Source organism: Macaca nemestrina, chromosome 3 (genome assembly GCF_043159975.1).
Source record: "Macaca nemestrina isolate mMacNem1 chromosome 3, mMacNem.hap1, whole genome shotgun sequence".
NCBI lineage: Eukaryota > Metazoa > Chordata > Mammalia > Primates > Cercopithecidae > Macaca > Macaca nemestrina.
In genome coordinates this window covers 49,141,392-49,161,899 of record NC_092127.1, presented here as the reverse complement: position 1 = coordinate 49,161,899, position 20,508 = coordinate 49,141,392, and the positions used below count along the sequence as shown (strand labels likewise).

Here is a 20,508-nt window from a genome sequence, read left to right as displayed (position 1 = left end):
CCACTTTTTGATGGGGTTGTTTGTTTTTTTCTTGTAAATTTGTTTGAGTTCTTTGTAGGTTCTGGATATTAGCCCTTTGTCAGATGAGTAGATTGCAAAAATTTTCTCCCATTCTGTAGGTTGCCTGTTCACTCTGATGGTAGTTTCTTTTGCTGTGCAGAAGCTCTTTAATTTAATGAGATCCCATTTGTCAATTTTGGCTTTTGCTGCCGTTCCTTTTGGTGTTTTAGACATGAAGTCTTTGCCCATGCCTATGTCCTGAATGGTACTACCTAGGTTTTCCTCTAGGATTTTTATGGTATTAGGTCTAACATTTAAGTCTCTAATCCATCTTGAATTAATTTTCGTATAAGGAGTAAGGAAAGGATCCAGTTTCAGCTTTCTACTTATGGCTAGCCAATTTTCCCAGCACCATTTATTAAATAGGGAATCCTTTCCCCATTTCTTGTTTCTCTCAGGTTTGTCAAAGATCAGATGGCTGTAGATGTGTGGTATTATTTCTGAGGACTCTGTTCTGTTCCATTGGTCTATATCTCTGTTTTGGTACCAGTACCATGCTGTTTTGGTTACTGTAGCCTTGTAGTATAGTTTGAAGTCAGGTAGCGTGATGCCTCCAGCTTTGTTCTTTTGACTTAGGATTGTCTTGGAGATGCGGGCTCTTTTTTGGTTCCATATGAACTTTAAAGCAGTTTTTTCCAATTCTGTGAAGAAACTCATTGGTAGCTTGATGGGGATGGCATTGAATCTATAAATTACCTTGGGCAGTATGGCCATTTTCACGATATTGATTCTTCCTATCCATGAGCATGGTATGTTCTTCCATTTGTTTGTGTCCTCTTTGATTTCACTGAGCAGTGGTTTGTAGTTCTCCTTGAAGAGGTCCTTTACATCCCTTGTAAGTTGGATTCCTAGGTATTTGATTCTCTTTGAAGCAATTGTGAATGGAAGTTCATTCCTGATTTGGCTCTCTGTTTGTCTGTTACTGGTGTATAAGAATGCTTGTGATTTTTGCACATTAATTTTGTATCCTGAGACTTTGCTGAAGTTGCTTATCAGCTTAAGGAGATTTTGGGCTGAGACAATGGGGTTTTCTAAATATACAATCATGTCATCTGCAAACAGGGACAATTTGACTTCTTCTTTTCCTAACTGAATACCCTTGATTTCTTTCTCTTGCCTAATTGCCCTAGCCAGAACTTCCAACACTATGTTGAATAGGAGTGGTGAGAGAGGGCATCCCTGTCTTGTGCCAGTTTTCAAAGGGAATTTTTCCAGTTTTTGCCCATTCAGTATGATATTGGCTGTGGGTTTGTCATAAAGAGCTGTTATTATTTTGAGGTACGTTCCATCAATTCCGAATTTATTGAGCGTTTTTAGCATGAAGGGCTGTTGAATTTTGTCAAAAGCCTTTTCTGCATCTATTGAGATAATCATGTGGTTCTTGTCTTTGGTTCTGTTTATATGCTGGATTATGTTTATTGATTTGCGAATGTTGAACCAGCCTTGCATCCCAGGGATGAAGCCCACTTGATCATGGTGGATAAGCTTTTTGATGTGTTGCTGAATCCGGTTTGCCAGTATTTTATTGAGGATTTTTGCATCGATGTTCATCAGGGATATTGGTCTAAAATTCTCTTTTTTTGTTGTGTCTCTGCCAGGCTTTGGTATCAGGATGATGTTGGCCTCATAAAATGAGTTAGGGAGGATTCCCTCTTTTTCTATTGATTGGAATAGTTTCAGAAGGAATGGTACCAACTCCTCCTTGTACCTCTGGTAGAATTCAGCTGTGAATCCATCTGGTCCTGGACTTTTTTTGGTTGGTAGGCTATTAATTATTGCCTCAATTTCAGAGCCTGCTATTGGTCTATTCAGGGATTCAACTTCTTCCTGGTTTAGCCTTGGAAGAGTGTAAGTGTCCAGGAAATTATCCATTTCTTCTAGATTTTCCAGTTTATTTGCGTAGAGGTGTTTATAGTATTCTCTGATGGTAGTTTGTATTTCTGTGGGGTCGGTGGTGATATCCCCTTTATCATTTTTAATTGCGTCGATTTGATTCTTCTCTCTTTTCTTCTTTATTAGTCTTGCTAGTGGTCTGTCAATTTTGTTGATCTTTTCAAAAAACCAACTCCTGGATTCATTGATTTTTTGGAGAGTTTTTTGTGTCTCTATCTCCTTCAGTTCTGCTCTGATCTTAGTTATTTCTAGCCTTCTGCTAGCTTTCGAATGTGTTTGCTCTTGCTTCTCTAGTTCTTTTAATTGTGATGTTAGAGTGTCAATTTTAGATCTTTCCTGCTTTCTCTTGTGGGCATTTAGTGCTATAAATTTCCCTCTACACACTGCTTTAAATGTGTCCCAGAGATTCTGGTATGTTGTATCTTTGTTCTCATTGGTTTCAAAGAACATCTTTATTTCTGCCTTCATTTCGTTATGTACCCAGTAGTCATTCAGGAGCAGGTTGTTCAGTTTCCATGTAGTTGAGCGGTTTTGATTTTCTTAGTCCTGAGTTCTAGTTTGATTGCACTGTGGTCTGAGAGACAGTTTGTTATAATTTCTGTTCTTGTACATTTCCTGAGGAGTGCTTTACTTCCAATTACGTGGTCGATTTTGGAGTAAGTACGATGTGGTGCTGAGAAGAATGTATATTCTGTTGATTTGGGGTGGAGAGTTCTATAGATGTCTATTAGGTCTGCTTGCTGCAGAGATGAGTTCAATTCCTGGATATCCTTGTTAACTTTCTGTCTCGTTGATCTGTCTAATGTTGACAGTGGAGTGTTGAAGTCTCCCATTATTATTGTATGGGAGGCTAAGTCTCTTTGTAAGTCTCTAAGGACTTGCTTTATGAATCTGGGTGCTCCTGTATTGGGTGCATATATATTTAGGATAGTTAGCTCTTCCTGTTGAATTGATCCCTTTACCATTATGTAATGGCCTTCTTTGTCTCTTTTGATCTTTGATGGTTTAAAGTCTGTTTTATCAGAGACTAGTATTGCAACCCCCGCTTTTTTTTGTTCTCCATTTGCTTGGTAAATCTTCCTCCATCCCTTTATTTTGAGCCTATGTATGTCTCTGCATGTGAGATGGGTCTCCTGAATACAGCAGACTGATGGGTCTTGACTCTTTATCCAGTTTGCCAGTCTGTGTCTTTTAATTGGAGCATTTAGTCCATTTACATTTAAGGTTAAGCTTGTTATGTGTGAACTTGATCCTGCCATTATGATATTAACTGGTTATTTTGCTCATTAGTTGATGCAGTTTCTTCCTAGCCTCGATGGTCTTTACATTTTGGCATGTTTTTGCAATGGCTGGAACTGGTTGTTCCTTTCCATGTTGAGTGCTTCCTTCAGGGTCTCTTGTAAGGCAGGCCTAGTGGTGACAAAATCTCTAAGCATTTGCTTATCTGTAAAGGATTTTATTTCTCCTTCACTTATGAAACTTAGTTTGGCTGGATATGAAATTCTGGGTTTAAAATTCTTTTCTTTAAGAATGTTGAATATTGGCCCCCACTCTCTTCTGGCTTGGAGAGTTTCTGCCGAGAGATCTGCTGTTAGTCTGATGGGCTTCCCTTTGTGGGTAACCCGACCTTTCTCTCTGGCTGCCCTTAAGATTTTTTCCTTCATTTCAACTTTGGTGAATCTGGCAATTATGTGTCTTGGAGTTGCTCTTCTCGAGGAGTATCTTTGTGGCGTTCTCTGTATTTTCTGGATTTGAATGTTGGCCTGCCCTACTAGGTTGGGGAAGTTCTCCTGGATGATATCCTGAAGAGTGTTTTCCAACTTGGTTCCATTTTCCCCCTCACTTTCAGGCACCCCAATCAGACGTAGATTTGGTCTTTTTACATAATCCCATACTTCTTGCAGGCTTTGTTCATTTCTTTTTCTTCTTTTTTCTTTTGGTTTCTCTTCTCACTTCATTTCATTCATTTGATCCTCAATCGCAGATACTCTTTCTTCCAGTTGATCGAGTCGGTTACTGAAGCTTGTGCTTTTGTCACGTATTTCTCGTGTCATGGTTTTCATCTCTTTCATTTCGTTTATGACCTTCTCTGCATTAATTACTCTAGCCATCAATTCTTCCACTTTTTTTTCAAGATTTTTAGTTTCTTTGCGCTGGGTACGTAATTCCTCCTTTAGCTCTGAGAAATTTGATGGACTGAAGCCTTCTTCTCTCATCTCGTCAAAGTCATTCTCCGTCCAGCTTTGATCCGTTGCTGGCGATGAGCTGCGCTCCTTTGCCGGGGGAGATGCGCTCTTATTTTTTGAATTTCCAGCTTTTCTGACCTGCTTTTTCCCCATCTTTGTGGTTTTATCTGCCTCTGGTCTTTGATGATGGTGATGTACTGATGGGGTTTTGGTGTAGGTGTCCTTCCTGTTTGGTAGTTTTCCTTCTAACAGTCAGGACCCTCAGCTGTAGGTCTGTTGGAGATTGCTTGAGGTCCACTCCAGACCCTGTTTGCCTGGGTATCAGCAGCAGAGGCTGCAGAAGATAGAATATTTCTGAACAGCGAGTGTACCTGTCTGATTCTTGCTTTGGAAGCTTCCTCTCAGGGGTGTACTCCACCCTGTGAGGTGTGGGGTGTCAGACTGCCCCTAGTGGGGGATGTCTCCCAGTTAGGCTACTCAGGGGTCAGGGACCCACTTGAGCAGGGAGTCTGTCCCTTCTCATATCTCAACCTCCGTGTTGGGAGATCCACTGCTCTCTTCAAAGCTGTCAGACAGAGTCATTTGCGTCTGCAGAGGTTTCGGCTGTGTTTGTTATTGCCCTGTCCCCAGAGGTGGAGTCTGCAGAGACAGGCAGGTTTCCTTGAGCTGCTGTGAGCTCCACCCAGTTCGAGCTTCCCAGCAGCTTTGTTTACCTACTTAAGCCTCAGCAATGGCGGGCGCCCCTCCCCCAGCCTCGCTGCTGCCTTGCCGGTAGATCACAGACTGCTGTGCTAGCAATGAGGGAGGCTCCGTGGGTGTGGGACCCTCCCGGCCAGGTGTGGGATATGATCTCCTGGTGTGCCTGTTTGCTTAAAGCACAGTATTGGGGTGGGAGTTACCCGATTTTCCAGGTGTTGTGTGTCTCAGTTCCCCTGGCTAGGAAAAGGGATTCCCTTCCCCCTTGCGCTTCCCAGGTGAGGCAATGCCTCGCCCTGCTTCAGCTCTCGCTGGTCGGGCTGCAGCAGCTGACCAGCACCGATCGTCCGGCACTCCCCAGTGAGATGAACCCAGTACCTCAGTTGAAAATGCAGAAATCACCGGTCTTCTGTGTCGCTCGCGCTGGGAGTTGGAGACTGGAGCTGTTCCTATTTGGCCATCTTGCTCCGCCCTGTCGGGTCTTTGTCATTTCATTCTGCCTACCCTCAACAATGATTTATTGTCGAAGACCTACTGTGGACCCTGGGATAAATTATACAGAGAAGGAGAGCCTTGTTGCCAAAAAGTATTAAAGATATAGTGATTTGAGATTCTTACCTTCAAAGAAGAGTTGAAGGAACTGAAGAAATGATCTGGAATTATGGATTTGATTTTTGGATGAACACTGAACTATTGTAAGACGTGGTAGAGTTAGTTGACAATCTGAGGCTTTCGTTCTCCCATTCATACATGGAACTTTAGGTAAAATGTACTAGAAATAAGCCAGATACTATTTCTAGTCCTGAAGTCATCCTGAATGGTGTCTTCAGAATGGATGTCATTCTCAATGATAATCAGGTGATTTGCTAAGATTAGAAGAGGAAATAAATCAGCTAAGCAAGGCTTATGTCATTCACAAGACACCAAAGTGAATATCAAGAACATTATCAAGGCAGGTGTTCCTATCTACGTATAGTGTTGTAAACCAGTAACAAAAGTAGACTGTATATGTAGTTACCCAGTTGAATATTTAAATGTATCCTTATTTGACTGTGCAGTCGCACAGCCAAATATATTCAAGGGCGGTTTCTTTTATAAGAAAAAAAAAGTAAATGAAATGCTCAATGATGACATTAGCTCAATTTTATGTTTGAAAATTTACTTGCACCCAAGTGAGAAAATACAAAATTAAAGTTCTCACTGCAACAACAATGGAACCTACTAACAAGGAGAGGCTGTGCCACACATGCTGGGACTACATGGGATGTGGGTCCTGAAACCTAGACCAGAGAATTGGCTGCAAATTTATTATTGCCCTTCACCTAGAGCTTAAAAACCAAAAAGCTTTCTCTAGGAGTTATGCAAGCAGCCTTTATCTTGAGAGTTATACCCAGCAGTACGTCTTGGATGGCACCAACTGAAAGGTTTACAGAAAAAAAAGGTACTATTTGTTGAGTGTCCTGGTACTGGCTAGACTCATGTATGAATGTTACCTATGAATAATTTTATCTTTCTTTATCTCCTACCTCTGGCCTACCATGACAACTCCATCAATTCAAAAAGATGAGACGATGCCTATGCAAGAGTGGGAAAGTGGGACCTCAGACCCTGTGGCCCTGCTGCTAACCTTGCTTGGTTATTGGAGCCCAGGGGTGACTAGAGAAGCCCCTGACCATGGTAACACTCAATACTTTTCAATGCCCATGGCTAGGATCCTGATCTATCTCTTTCCTTTATAGCTATCTAGAGCCTTGGGAATGCCTGGCATAGATTTTCCACATCCAAATCAGCCTAGAAAAACCCAGGTTCCTCTGTCCTTTCTATAGAAAGTTCTGAGTTCCTCAGTTCAGCTGGAGCTATGGGAACAATACTGGGAACTCTTACTTCCTTTGGGAAACGCCTGTGCAAATCCAGGTGTAGGAAAATGGAACTCCGTATAGTGGAACAGAGTTTGAGGGCTGTTCAGTTAGAATTGCCCTGCTGTGGCTTAGTCCCTTCCCACTATTTTCTGTTGCGCACTGTAGGGATATAGGTGATAAAGAAAACAAGCATTGCCAGTGCCACCTCTGTTACCTACATACGATTTACTCATTTAATCATTTATTCAACAAATTCTAATGGAAAGTCTATTATTGTGCTGTGCTAGCCTCTTTGGGACATTCAAAGATGATTAAGACATGCTCCATACCCTAAAGGGAGTCATTGTGTCATTTGAGAGATGACACACATACAACTATCCATCACATCAGCCAGAAGTGAAGAGTGGTGCTTAGGGAGAAACCTAAGCACCATGGGTTTCAGATTTGAGGGAGACTTCAGAAAGAGAGTGATAGTTGAACTAAGCCTGGAAAGGGAAGCAGATGACGCTGGGCACGGATAGCTACAAGACACTGGTGACAAGATGACAGTAGATCGAGAGCAAAAGCAGGGTTTTGTTGTTGTTGTTTTGTTTTGTTTTGCAGGTAGTGGGAGGGTGAGGTAGCAGGTAGGAGGTGGGGGAGAGATATGGAGATAATGCCACTGATTCTGGACACGTTGATTTTGAAATTGTAGTTAGGTATCCTGGTAGGACTTTCCTGCAAGCCAAAAAAACAAAACAAAACCACAAAAATAGAAGACACTAGAGTCTTGAGAAATTTTAAACTTGGGATCATACATCTGTACAAAGAGGCCTGTTGTGATATTGGATGTTGCCTAGGAACTGGGGCTAAGCACTACAGTGAAGCAATTAACACTCTAAGCAACAGATACTAATGTCTTCATTACTTGCAGGCAGCCCATATTCCAGTACACAGGGAGAAACTCAGCCTGTTCTCTGCAGAGCTGCTGGGAAAGTTCAGAACTTTGGGGAGACTCTTAGCTAGATTAGAGCAGGAAGGATGGTCTTTGGGAAGGGGATAATATTTGGGGCATTTTGGTGCAGTGCTCCTCATGACTAGAAACTGATTTGTCCCTTTAAACAAGCAAACCATCGAACCAACAAACCTAACCTGCCCTTTCTTCCTGATCCAGAACCATTTTGAGGTTGACATAAGTACCCCTTTTCTCTTTTTGCTATCTGGTGGACCCCATCTTCTCAGAATGATGTAGACACGTGTTCTAGCCCTTCTGTGATTTGTCCACTGCTGTGCTATTATAAGCATTATTGATCACACCATCCATTAGGGCACCATACACCGTAAATAATTTATCTCTTCAGGCATGAGCTCGTCTCTGCCACAGATGCCATCAGCAAGAATCCCCTTCAGGAGGTTTGTTCTGAAGGAAAAACAACCGCATTGCAGATATAGTTTGAGCACACAAGGCCCAGGAAGAAATGAAAATAATGACTGAGCAAACCCTGTGCCTGGAGACTGCATTCTACTGGGGATGTTCTGTCAGAGGCAGAACAGGTCTGAGGGTTTTCAGACCAGCATTCCTCCTACAGAAAGCATGCTGTCTTGACAAATAGGTATATGCCTAGTCTTTCTAGCTGAGGAAGTTTGTTTAGGCAGCATGTCAATATTTGTTGGACATACTAGAGCAGTTCTAGATGTTATAATTGATGGGAGCTGGAGGGACAGAGGAAGGGCAGGAACAGGCAGCAAAAGAAAGAGCAGACATTGTCTTATATCTGTATGGACCTTAAAATTCTATTGGCCAAACAGGAAAGCACATATAATCAAAACTGCAAGATCTCTAGCAAGAACAAACACATGAACAAAAGAAGGCAAGAGGATTTAAGTTCAGATTGCGCCTATAACTTGCTGACAGACTGTATAACAATAACAGTGCTCAGATTTTAGGCTTTAAGTTGGTTTGTCAAGGAGGAAGAGCCATATAGCTATATAGACAGAGAGGAAGGTAGGGAAGAGGTGGTCATAGGGGAGGAGGATGGGTATGCAAAAGGATGCATTTGGAAGCTCAAGAATCATGGATGCCAGCAAACAGATTTCAGCTGGGGCAGAGATTCCATGATGTAAAGCCAGAGGGTAACAAGTCAGCATTGTGGAAGGGGGCTGTTTTTTATGGCCTTCCCACACAACACTAGAGTCAGGGGAATCTTTCATAGGTAGAGAAGACCTGGGGAAAAATTCACCTTTTCTCCCTTTTTAAATCCTTCTTTCATGAGCTTCCTGGGACTTCCCTTCTACTGTAGGTTCTTGCAGAGAAAAAACAAACATTAAGCTCACTTATAATACATTTATATGCTAACAGTATTAGTCTGTACTCATGCTGCTAATAAAGACATACCTAAGAGTGGGTAGTTTATAAAGGAAAAAGGTTTAATTGACTCACAGTTCCACATGGCTGGGGAGGCCTCACAATGATGGTGGAAGGCGGATGAGGAGCATAGTCACGACTTTCATGGTGGCAGGCAAGAGAGCTTGTGCAGGGGAACTCCCCTTTATAAAACCATCAGATCTCGTGAGACATGTTCACTGTCATGAGAACAGCACAGGAAAGACCCACCCCTTGATTCAATTACCTCTCATCGGGTCCCTCCCACAACAAGTGGGAATTAGGGGAGCTACAATTCAAGATGAGATTTGGGTGGGGACACAGTCAAACCGTATCAGTACCCCTCTGAGTAAGTTAGGATGGAGACAAGAAAAGAGCCCAAGTCAGGTAGTTCAATAAAGAAAATGAATAGGAAAACTAGCTACAAATGGGTTGTGAGAGCTGAAAAGCAAACAGGAGATGTAGAGGCAAAGATTAGCAATGGCAAGAACTAGAGGCATCAAGGAGATGCACCTTGACCAGTCGGACAACACTGGAGGCCTTGTGTGACCACAGGGGAAATGTGGACACTGCCAGAGACCCCCAGACCGAGAGAGAGAGGGGTGGGAATACTACCACTTCTTTCTTTCCCCTGTCCTCTAATTCCTGCTAGGACTTCCCTTTGGCCTAACTCAACTGGAAGCCAGCTGGTCAGGACCCCTAGGAAGTGTGTTTGTAGGTATGAGCAGGAGAAGGTGGGGAATGATTGACATTCCCTTGCATAGTATTTGTTGATGATTCTCAAAGAGAAGCAATGTTTGTCTCCAGTAAATAGATTTATAATGGTGGAATTAGGCATGAATTGAGGCAATATTTGGGAGCAAGTTCTTTTTTTTTTTTTTTTTTTTTTTGAGACAGAGTCTCGCTGTGTCGCCCAGGCTGGAGTGCAGTGGCCGGATCTCAGCTCACTGCAAGCTCCGCCTCCCGGGTTTTTACGCCATTCTCCTGCCTCAGCCTCCCGAGTAGCCGGGACTACAGGCGCCCACCACCTCGCCCGGCTAGTTTTTTGTATTTTTTAGTACAGACGGGGTTTCACCGTGTTAGCCAGGATGGTCTCGAACTCCTGACCTCGTGATCCGCCCATCTCGGCCTCCCAAAGTGCTGGGATTACAGGCTTGAGCCACCGCGCCCGGCCGGGAGCAAGTTCTTAGTGACTGCTGTGGTCTGAATGTTTGTGTCCTCCCAAACACATATGTTGAAACCTAGTCTCCAACATGGTGCAATTAAGAGATGGGGCCTTGGGAGGTGATTAATGGGGTCTGTGCTCTTATACAAGAGGCCCAGGAGATATTGCTCATCTTTTCCACCAAACGAGGATGCAGCAAGAAGGGGCCATCTATGAAGCAAAGAGCAAGCCCTCACAGACACCAAATCTGCTGGTGCCTTGATCTTGGACTTCCCAGCTTCCAGAACGGTTGCTTATACACTTACCAAGTCTAAGGTATTTTATTACAGCAGCCTAGTACAGTAACTCTGCAATTAATACTACTCAGTCCTCTGCTGGTCTTCTGGTAGAGCATACTCTGCTAAAATCAGTGTGGTTCTGTAGGTAGGGAGTTGCCCAGATCTTCTCTGAGCAGTCTGAGGTTCCTTCCACCATGATTGCCTAAAGTTTAGCTCAGTGAAGAATCAGCAATCACTTGTCTTGACCCAATAATACAAGAGCTAGAGGCTCAGTTAAAGCTCAGGAGGTGCTGATCAAAGTCTATGGTTTCTGCTTCTCTAACTCAGTCCTAGAGATGAAGGCTTATGGTCTAGAAAAGTCTACAGCCTCCCTTTCCTTACAAAGATCCTCTACTGTTGTTTATGAGCCCCTCTTGTTCCTCAGGGATCTTGCACATCCCAGAGGAACAATCTTGGCCTGTCTGAGTCTCTTAGGTTTGATCTAAGTAACAGATTCAACCACATATGAGTTCTATCAAGGCCGGATGGACACTCATGGATACTGGGTCTCTCACAGAAATCCTGTCTCCAAGGAGATGCTATTTCATAACCTTTAGGGGTTGTATGCCTTTACATTAAATATTTCAAAATTATTTCAAGTGGTGGTCATGACAAGAGATGATAATAAGAGGACAGGGAGATTCTATTTTATTTTATCCCAAGAAGCTAATGTTGATGTATATTGCATTGATTTAATATAGTTCACTTAATATGACTGATCAACCACAAGGAAGATGGCCTTTATGAAGACATGGTTCTTACTCTTATGCCAATTTAGTCAGGGCTAAGAAGAGGATGTCAGGTATTTGCTGGTGGTAGAGGCTGTAATAAGTTCAGGACTGTGCAGGCAGATCATTGCTTTCAGAGAGTGGGATATGATGACTGTGCTATTCATCTGTTTAGTGCTATTGCCGCAATTTGCTGGTTCTTAAACAGAGCTTTACAAAATAGGCTTGTTGTTAGGCCAGGCTGCTAATTGTGCTAGTAATTAAAAATTGGCAGTGCTGAGATTGGCCCATATTCCCTACCTCAAAACCTTCCAAGTCAGCGTTTGCCTTTCACAATGAGCAAAACACCTGCTCTGTTTCCTCCACTCATTTTCTAGGACCTTCAAATGCCACTCAGTTGATGCTTTCACAGAGCCTGGAAAGATTTCTGGTGTTTCATTCAGAAAGACTGTATGTACACTGGAGAAAGCAGGACTATATATAGCCAGGGCCGAGCAGAGGGTGACCTCCGTGAATGCTCCAAGGAGCCAAGGGCATGACTGTGCTCATGGCCTCAGATCACCCTCCTGCCAAGATTCTTTGATGACACCAAGTTTTGCTAAGATTTTCTGGCTCTGGGAGCCCGTGTGTCGATTCTTGGAGGTTGAGAGCCACGTGGCAGCCTGCAGCTTGCCGGCTTGTCTGTGCATGCACACTCACGCACTCACATCCACTCAGAGTTGATGCGTCATCCTCCTATATTTATCCAGTTGCTGTTTCAGTGGCTCTGAGAAGTGTCTGGAGAAAAGCAAAGCTGCCTCCTCCTGCTATGCAAGCTGTCTGAGCTCCAGAGACAGGCTCTACTGTCTCGTTCTGTGTGTGTGGAGAAGGGGCATGCAGAGCATGGTTCCCAGAGTGCCTGGGTAACTAATGAGATGCCCTCTTTTCTCCCCCAGCCAATCTAGAACTTACAGTTCAGGAGCAGGCAGCTTTGGCACTCTAGCCACAGCCCCAGTGTTTTTGCTTACGCCCAGTTAGGTCTAATCGGGAGGGCCATGATGTGAGTAGAATAAACATCTGGGTGCGGAGTTGGCCAGGGCCCTGGGGTAAGAGAAAGTGGGAGCAATAGCTGCAGTAAGGAATGAGTATCTGGAAAGGTATCATTGAGCATAAGAGCTGAAAGGGATCATTGATACCATCTTCCCAAGACAGCTGCTTTACAGGTGAAGAAACTGAGGCCAAGTAGGTGAACAGTCACACAGCACCAGTGCTGATCCTGAAGTGATGCACTTTTAATTCCAGAGCAGTGACTTTCCATGACCCTGTGCCCAGCAGGTGGAGCCTCACCTCACAACTGGCCATTGTCCAGCAAACATCGTGCGGAATGGAAGACCCAAAGACAACGTGCTGAAGACCAACCATGAGTCTCTGTCAGGGGAGCCACTGACAGGTGACAGGAAGTGTGCTGGAGAAGTGACTGCACTCAGGTCTCTGGCTTCTGCTGGGTCCCCTTCCAGCATAGCCTTGCCACCACTCTGTTGCAGAGGCATTGTCACATTCTGCACTCTGGCCACCTCCCAGGCACATCCTTTTACAATCACCACTTTGTGGACAAGCACAGTACCCACAGAATGACTCACTCTAGAAAGATTCAAATAGATATATCCAAATAAATCTGGGCTTCTTTGCCATTTCTTAAAGCCTATTACCTCATGATAACATATGCAAGAGAAAAACAAATACCATTCCAAATTCTTGAAGAATGATTAATATTTTGAAGCTTTCCTTGAACAGGAGTAAAAGAGAGTTACTGAGAAGTGCCTATCCAAACTTGCAACAAATCCACTTTTCCATTTCTGTCTCCCCACAGCTCATGGCAGCTACTGAAATTTCTCCTCTTTTTCAAAATCTCCAGCCTAAGGTGCCTCTCTTGACATCCCTCTCTCTTGCTATCCTTGCCGAGTTCTAGATGTTTTCATTGCCTCCTTAGGAGGCTCCATGCCCTTTCCCATGTAGATCAAGTAAACCTCTCTTTACTTTCTCCCCATACTTTATCTTTCCTACCCATTTCTCTGACCAGCACACCAAAGGCATCCAAAGGCATAGAAATTGGGCCACTGAAACAATAATCTTCCCTAAAATATGGTGAAGGGGATGATTGTAAATTCTTATGCTTTGTATTTAAAACAAATCTTCGTCACATGAAAATCCAAATCTGATTGATCTTCAACCAGTTGTACTTGGTTGGGTTGCTCCATTATTGAATTCCTACAGTGCTGGAAGTGATACAATATTAATTAAGGACTCTTTAAAGATGATGCTTCCTTATTTCAAATAGGCTTCCACTGCCTCTCAGCCAGGGGAAGTACCAGCTTCTCCCCTGGAGAGCACTCTTCTTAGGATGTTATGGGTGCATTACCAGCTGCCTGTTGCCAGTGGAATTGGTGTCTCCTTTTTCACAAGGTTCCGGTCAAATCTTAAACAAATTCTGAAGAACAATAAACCCTTCGGGAACTTTCACTCTATGTGCAATGTGTCTGTAAACCAGGAACCAGTAGGCATAGAGCATTTGACATAATTTCTTGCATTGTAGGGAACCTTCTTTCTCCCTCATGCGTTCCTGCTTTGGACCATATGATAGGAGTTTTCATTCTTTTGAAAGCATTGGGAAAAGTAGCTTCAGCCCCTCTCAGCCCTGTTCACTTTTCCCTGAGGGACTAGTCATGATTTAGTTGTCTGGTGAAGTGGGGAGTTTCTCCAGGCTCATGGGAAACTCTGCTCTTCCTGTCCCTTCTTCTTCGGATCTCCCGCTGAGGGTAGGTGTGTTTTGCTCGCCTCCTGTCTTGTGGGTGGCAGTCATGATGGGGTTAGGACCCAGCTCTGCTTCCAGGGCCAGGTCTCAAATCCTAGCTCTCACTTTGTTCCAATGTAGGGACATAGCAGATGCAGATGATGCAGCTGTTTTGCTCTGTGTGTGTGCTCTGTAGAGCCAACCCTTCCTTTGGTGAGATGTACCGAGTTTTAGACCTAGGGAAAAACATTAGAGAGTCTGCCTGTGCCACAGTTAACTCCTACTCTTCAATCCAACTTATCCTTAATAAAACAGGTTTTTAGCCAGGCATGGTAGTGCACACCTGTAGTCCTAACTACTAACTACTTGGGAGGTTGAAGTGGGAGGATCACTTGAACCCAGGAGCTCAAGGCTGCAGTGAGCTATGATTGTGCTACTGCACTTTAGCCTGGGCAACAGAGTGAGACCCTTATCTCTTAAAATAAAAATCAGATTTTTTTAATCTTCACTTGTCTGATTTCTCCAATTGTTTCTCAGTAGTACTTGTGAAACCGTAGTATCTTCATTCAATTAACATAAAGTAATATTCAACTACCAATGCTGTAAATACCCCTAGGGAGGGAATACATTAACTCATAACCCCTTATGATGAGTGAACCTATGTCATGCAATTAGCATTATCCAGTCACCTACCATGAATGAGTTTAAAGCCAAGAAAAACAGCAGGATCATCCTAGATGAATTCTTAGGATGCTATCAAGGGTGGAGATGAAGACCCCACACCCCATGATACAACTTACAGTGTATTTTTATCTCAGTGCTTGGCAGACTGGGAAAATGCCCTCTTCCTCCTGGTGAGCCTGGATGTGTGTTGATACCAGCACAGTGGTGTGGAGAAGGGGGTGCCTTGGGGTCAGACTGCTTGAGTTCATCTTTTCTCTACCCCAACCATAGGACTTTGGGATGCTTACTTAAACTCTTTTGGTCTTCCATTTCTTACCTGGGAAATTGAGATAATACCTAGTAGGATCATTGTGAGGAATAAAATGAAAGAATTGTATGAAGATCTTTGAACAATGCCTGACAAGTAGTCAGTGCTCAGTAAATGTCAGTGATTATTATGAATAGTAAGAAAATATTTTTCTGCCACCTAAAAATTTTCCTTGAGGACACATCTTTAGAATGTGTCAGTGGGAAAGTATGCTGTCCTTTAAAAATAATTTTGTTTTGCAAACATTTTAGAACAAACACTTTTAGTGAGAAACAGCTATATTGCTTTCTGGCAAATATGAATTAGGATTTACTTGTTAAAAAATAGAAATACGACTTCTATTACTTTCTCCACTCATGCCATCTCCAGAAACATTTCTTAGCTACTTTAACCCAAAGACACACATCAGACCCAAGATCTAGTGACACCTGCCTCTGGAAGGTCTCCACCTGGGCCCCTCAGTGGAGGCATTTCTAATTTTGAAATGAGCTGTGTGGTTCAAAAGCTCTATGCTTTCCAACAAGTAGATGATTGATAAGACTTTCTTGTTCACTGATCAAGCTTGGTAAAAAGGAAAAACAGGAACTAAAAATACCCTTTGCGTTTGAACTGGGGGCACTGAAAGTACAAGGAGGCCAATATTTACATAATTATATATTTTATTTATTTATTTATTTATTTTTGAGACAGGTCTAGCTCTGCTGCTAAGACTGGAGTGCAGTGGTGCCATCATAGCTCATTGTGACCTCGATCTCCTGGGCTCAAGCAATTCTCCTACCTCAGTCTTGAGTAGATAGGACTATAGGTATGCACCACCATGCCCGGCTAATTAAAAAAATATGCTTTTGGAGAGCTGGGGTCTTGGCATGTTGCACAAGCTGGTCTCAAACTCCTGACCGCAAGTGATACTCCTGCCTCACTTGGCTGCTAAAGTCCTGGGATTACAGGTGTGAGCCATAGTGCCTTGTCCACATAATTATATATTTAATTGGTAGTTTGAAGTAAAATTATCCTGAAATCTAGGTATTTTTGTTGTCACGTGTCATAAACCTGTAAATTGTTGCTACAACAAGAATAGAATGCCTTTTTGTTGAATTTTTTTTAAAAAAACTCAACATTCTGGCCATTATACCATCTAGGAATTTTACAACCTATAGAACTATCAAGACAGAAATTAATTTGAAGGTCACATCAGCCTTCACATGAATTTTCTGTAAAATCGAGATGACATTTTACATGTTAACTAAGTAAAGGTGACATAATAAATGATGGTCATTTAGGTTCTGTTTCTCTTCTCCAGCTGGAAAGCCCATGTGAGAGGTACTTTAGGGAAACTCTCACTGAGTCAGTCCTCCACCTTTTCATGCCAGGGAATCCTGATGTTACTCAATGCATTTGTCATACATTGTACTTCTACTGAACAAATAAACTAAAAGTCACTAACCTGAAGCAAAAAGTTATCAGGCTGGGAATACGGATTTTTCTTTTTTTTTTTTTTGAAACGGAGTTTTGCTCTTGTTGTCCAGGCTGGAGTGCAATGGCGCAATCTCCGCTCACTGCAACCTCTGCCTCCCGGGTTCTAGCGATTCTTGATTCTCCTGTCTCAGCCTCCCGAGTAGCTGGGATTACAGGCCTGTGCCACCACACCCAGCTAATTTTTGTATTTTTAATAGAGATGGTGTTTCATCATATTGGTTACGCTGGTCTTGAACTCCTGACCTCAGGTGATCTGCCCGCCTTAGCCTCCCAAAGTGCTGGGATTACAGGTATGAGCCACTGCGCCCGGTGGAAATATAGATTTTAAACTTAGCATATGAACGAATGTGGAGAGTAATAATGGCAGAAAATTGGTATCTTTTATTGCAAATCTTCCATCTGCACCTAAGAGATAGAGGTCTCAGACCTGAGAGCCTAAGCTAGTGTCCTGGGTTAGACAGCTACTAAATTCAAGATCCTCTTGCTAATAGACAAAGTAAACCAAGAGTAAAAGCAATAAAGTCATCATTTCATGAAAGAATCCAGTCCTTTTTTTTTTTTTTTTAAATGATTAAGAGAATATTTATTTAAGTAAGAATACACACAGTTGGCCAGCTGTGGTGGCTCACACCTATAATCCCAGCACTTTGGGAGGCTGAGGCGGGTGGATCACTTGAGGTCAGGAGTTCCAGACCAGCCTGGCCAACATGGCAAAACCCTGTCTTTACTAAAAATACAGAAAACTAGCCAGGTGTGGTGGCACTCGCCTGTAGTCCCGGCTACCTGGGAGGCGGAGATGTGAGAATTTCTTGAACCAGGAGGCTAAGGCTGCAGTGGGCAGAGATCACGCCACTGTACCCCAGCCTGGGTGACAGACTAAGACCCTGTCTAAAAAAAAAAAAAAAAAGAAAGAATGCGTATAGTCATCATTGCCGTTGCCAGACTTGACATGAGATGTTAAATGTTCAACCCAATTTTCCTTCCTGGATAAGTTTTTCTTTTCTATCCCTGTCAGTTTTGAAAACATAATACTAGAAGAAGAGGGGCCCAATTCCACAGAGAGCTCCCAAGAGAGGGTTTTTGGGAGCGGGTCTGAAATCAAGATAGACACTTGCTGATCTTGCATAGGTCCAACAAATCAAGGCAGTATCTTGGATGAGCCCTTGGTGGTTAGGGTTGTTGTACTGAAGCAGTATTCCTGTGTAGGCCAGGCCCTTATGGCCAATCACTCAGCTTGTGCCCACTGGGTCTCCAGAGATATGTTATATTCAGCTGGGTCAAGGGTTGAGGGCAGAGTGGCCAGGCGCGATGGAGTATACTTTGGGAGCTACATCTTGGTGACCCAGCCCAGATCCTATTCTTTGTGTTCTTTTTGGGATTCCAGTGCTTTCATAAGTAAGCATTCTCCCCGATAACAGAATCTTATATATTGGAAAATAGCAAAATATCCCAGGCAGATTCTCTCTTTTGCATATAAATCCTAAGGGGAGAGTGAAGCAAGAGTGGTAGATGTGGAAGTTGGCAGAGCAGCTAGCGAGGTGCTCAGTGGAGACACTAGCTTGGGGAGCAATGAGAAGTTGGCCTCAGAAGGCAATGAGATGTCCAGGGCCAGGGGTGCCACTGGGATCTGAGAGCCTGAACAACTATGGACGCCTCCCCCACTCCCCAGTTCTCCACAAGGCGTGGTTGTGTGGCTGCTGAATGTTGCTTTCCATTTCCTCACTTTCTGGTGTATTCTTACAGTAACCCCCAACCACCAAATGGGTCTGTGTCCCTTGAACCCGAAAGAGTCTAACATTGGGTCACAGTTTCTATCAAGGATCTGAGGACTAGGGGCAATTTAGTGTCCCTATATGTTAGGACTCCCACTTAAAGAACTTGGTTTTTTGATCCCAACAAGTTCCCTGCAAAGAACTCTATATTCTCTCTCTTCAGTGAGTGAAATAATAAAAATGCAAATCTCTACTCGTCCCCTGTGTGTCAAAGACATTCCTTTTCAAGGAGGTTCATTCTGAAGTGACCTCTGAGTGACAGTACAAAGTAGTAGACAGTAGCTTAGGCATTTTCAAAGGAACGGGTATGCCTAACAGTATCTAACATTTACTGTGTGGTTCTTTAGGCTCTGCACTGAATATACATTACCTAATCTAATTCTCACCACAACCCTTTCAGATGGGTATTATCCTGTTCCCTGTTTATATTTTAGTAAGTGACTGGACATCACCCAATTAGTTAAGTGGTAGAATTGGGGTTCAAATTTGGTTTTAACTGTAGAGCCTGAATTCTTAACCAGTGCGCTATACTAGAAGCAAACTCTGAAAAACACATCTCATCCAATTTCTTGACAGGATATTTCTGTTCCCAGTAATTTATTCTATTAGCAGGTCCAAGTAGCTGAGCCTTTGGGCAACTCCCAGGCCTTTCTGCAGTGGCCTCCTGTGACCCCTGCACTGTCTGGTGGAACCAGGGTGTGTGTTTTGTGTTCCACTCAAAAATCACAAGGGATAACCTGCCTCTCTCAGCTTGCTCTTTGAACGCTTTAACCCAGATTTTTCGAAGTCTCTACTTTTACCTGGTTCTTGCTTTTTGCTGCAATTTCCAAGGGATCCCTGCCTTCAGGCCTTTTTTCCACCTGGGGAGAGATGATGTGCTATCATATGATTTTATTAGATAAGAGAAATACGCCCAACATGTGCTGTAGCTTTAAGATAGCAGGTTGCAGTGGCTTTTTCGGTGGTGAAACATTTCCAGAAATAAGAAAATAAGTCCCATCACCAGGTCTCTAGCTGTGTTTCTTCACACTGGCACCAGACAGAAGCTCTGGAAAATGGAACATATAATGTGTCATCCCCCAATGAGGCCTCATTGGCAGAAACACCAACAAAAAATACACAACTCTGTTATGATAATGTCAAGCATCTCTCATCAGTATGCCAGCTCCAGGGCCTCAGTCAACAGACGTGAATGGAAGGATAGTGGTAATTCTCTCAATTGTTCACTCTGGGGACATTTTCATTCAGATGCTTATGTGTGTTTCACTTGATCCTTCTTACAGCCTCAGTGGGAGGCTGGGTCAGAACGGGGACAGTTTCCCAAGCCGATAACGACTTCCTAGAAGGAAATCTAGGGATTTTTCTCTCTTAGCCACAGATTCACAAACATACCTATTCTTTAGTTGTCTGTAATGCCATTAACAGCAATTATTTCAATCTATGTGTATAGCATTACATGTTTGAACATAGATATATTTGCTTTATATGCACCTTTGTGAGAACACACTTCTTGCTTACAATAGTCAAACTGTGTCTTTGTTTTAGTGTCCTAATTGAAAAACATGCACATAGACCAAAAGAGGTGAACACAGATTCTCAGGGAAGGGGTGGAAAAAGGGAGTGAGTATGTGGAGGGAGTTTTTTTCAGAATCACCTGGGGATTTATTCAAAGTGCCTTTCCCTTGCTGCCCTGACCACCCCACTACACCCCAGGAGGAATCATTACAGTTGAGGGCATGCTGAATCCCTCAGACGCACTGGAGTGGAAAAATTCTTCACTTACTACAATATAAAATATTTTCAATGAAACTATGATAACTAGGTGCCTGGGAATGGATTACTTTTGTAGCAGGTATGATTCTCAGTCTACAAATTAAGTTATGCAAGCAATACTAAATCTCTTTATTTTCTAGAAATCAATTAAATAATCTCTCCAGGCTCATGAGAAAATATAATCTGAGTCATTCTCCAGGCCTCCCCTCCCTTCTCTAGGTCATGTCAGTGCCCAGCATATGCTGCAATGTGAAGGTGTCTATGGAGACTCGGTGTTTTCGTCTGTTCCACAGGTTTCCACTAAGACTTCCGTTGTCCATGATCTTAAGGGCTTTTCAGGACTGCTGACATTTTGATGCTTCCAAGCCATGCCTAAGACAGGGGACTCTCTTGTAAGGTGGCTTAGGGGTGTTGTTTGCCTAGATATTGCATGCAGCTCTTTCTCTATGGGTTCTTGCAA

General features: G+C 43.1%; 1 protein-coding gene across 10 annotated transcripts in view; it reads right to left on the bottom strand.

Moving 5' to 3' along the window:
* The window catches only part of LOC105493279 (uncharacterized), a 96,032-nt gene that overhangs the window by 20,023 nt on the left and 55,501 nt on the right, over positions 1-20,508 (bottom strand). For 2 of the 10 annotated variants that reach the window (XR_011620946.1, XR_011620945.1), the window contains exons 3-4: positions 5,454-5,701; positions 5,214-5,378 (exon numbers count right to left, since the gene is read on the bottom strand). The exons of 1 other annotated variant lie outside the window; for it this stretch is intronic. The gene's annotated coding sequence lies outside the window, so the exon portion shown is untranslated. Of the gene's footprint in view, positions 1-5,213; positions 5,379-5,453; positions 5,702-8,913; positions 8,977-11,169; positions 14,273-14,836; positions 15,037-19,075; positions 19,324-20,508 lie in introns of those variants that run through there. 7 more of the 10 variants (XR_011620947.1, XR_011620949.1, XR_011620943.1 and 4 more) reach the window with 5 other exon arrangements.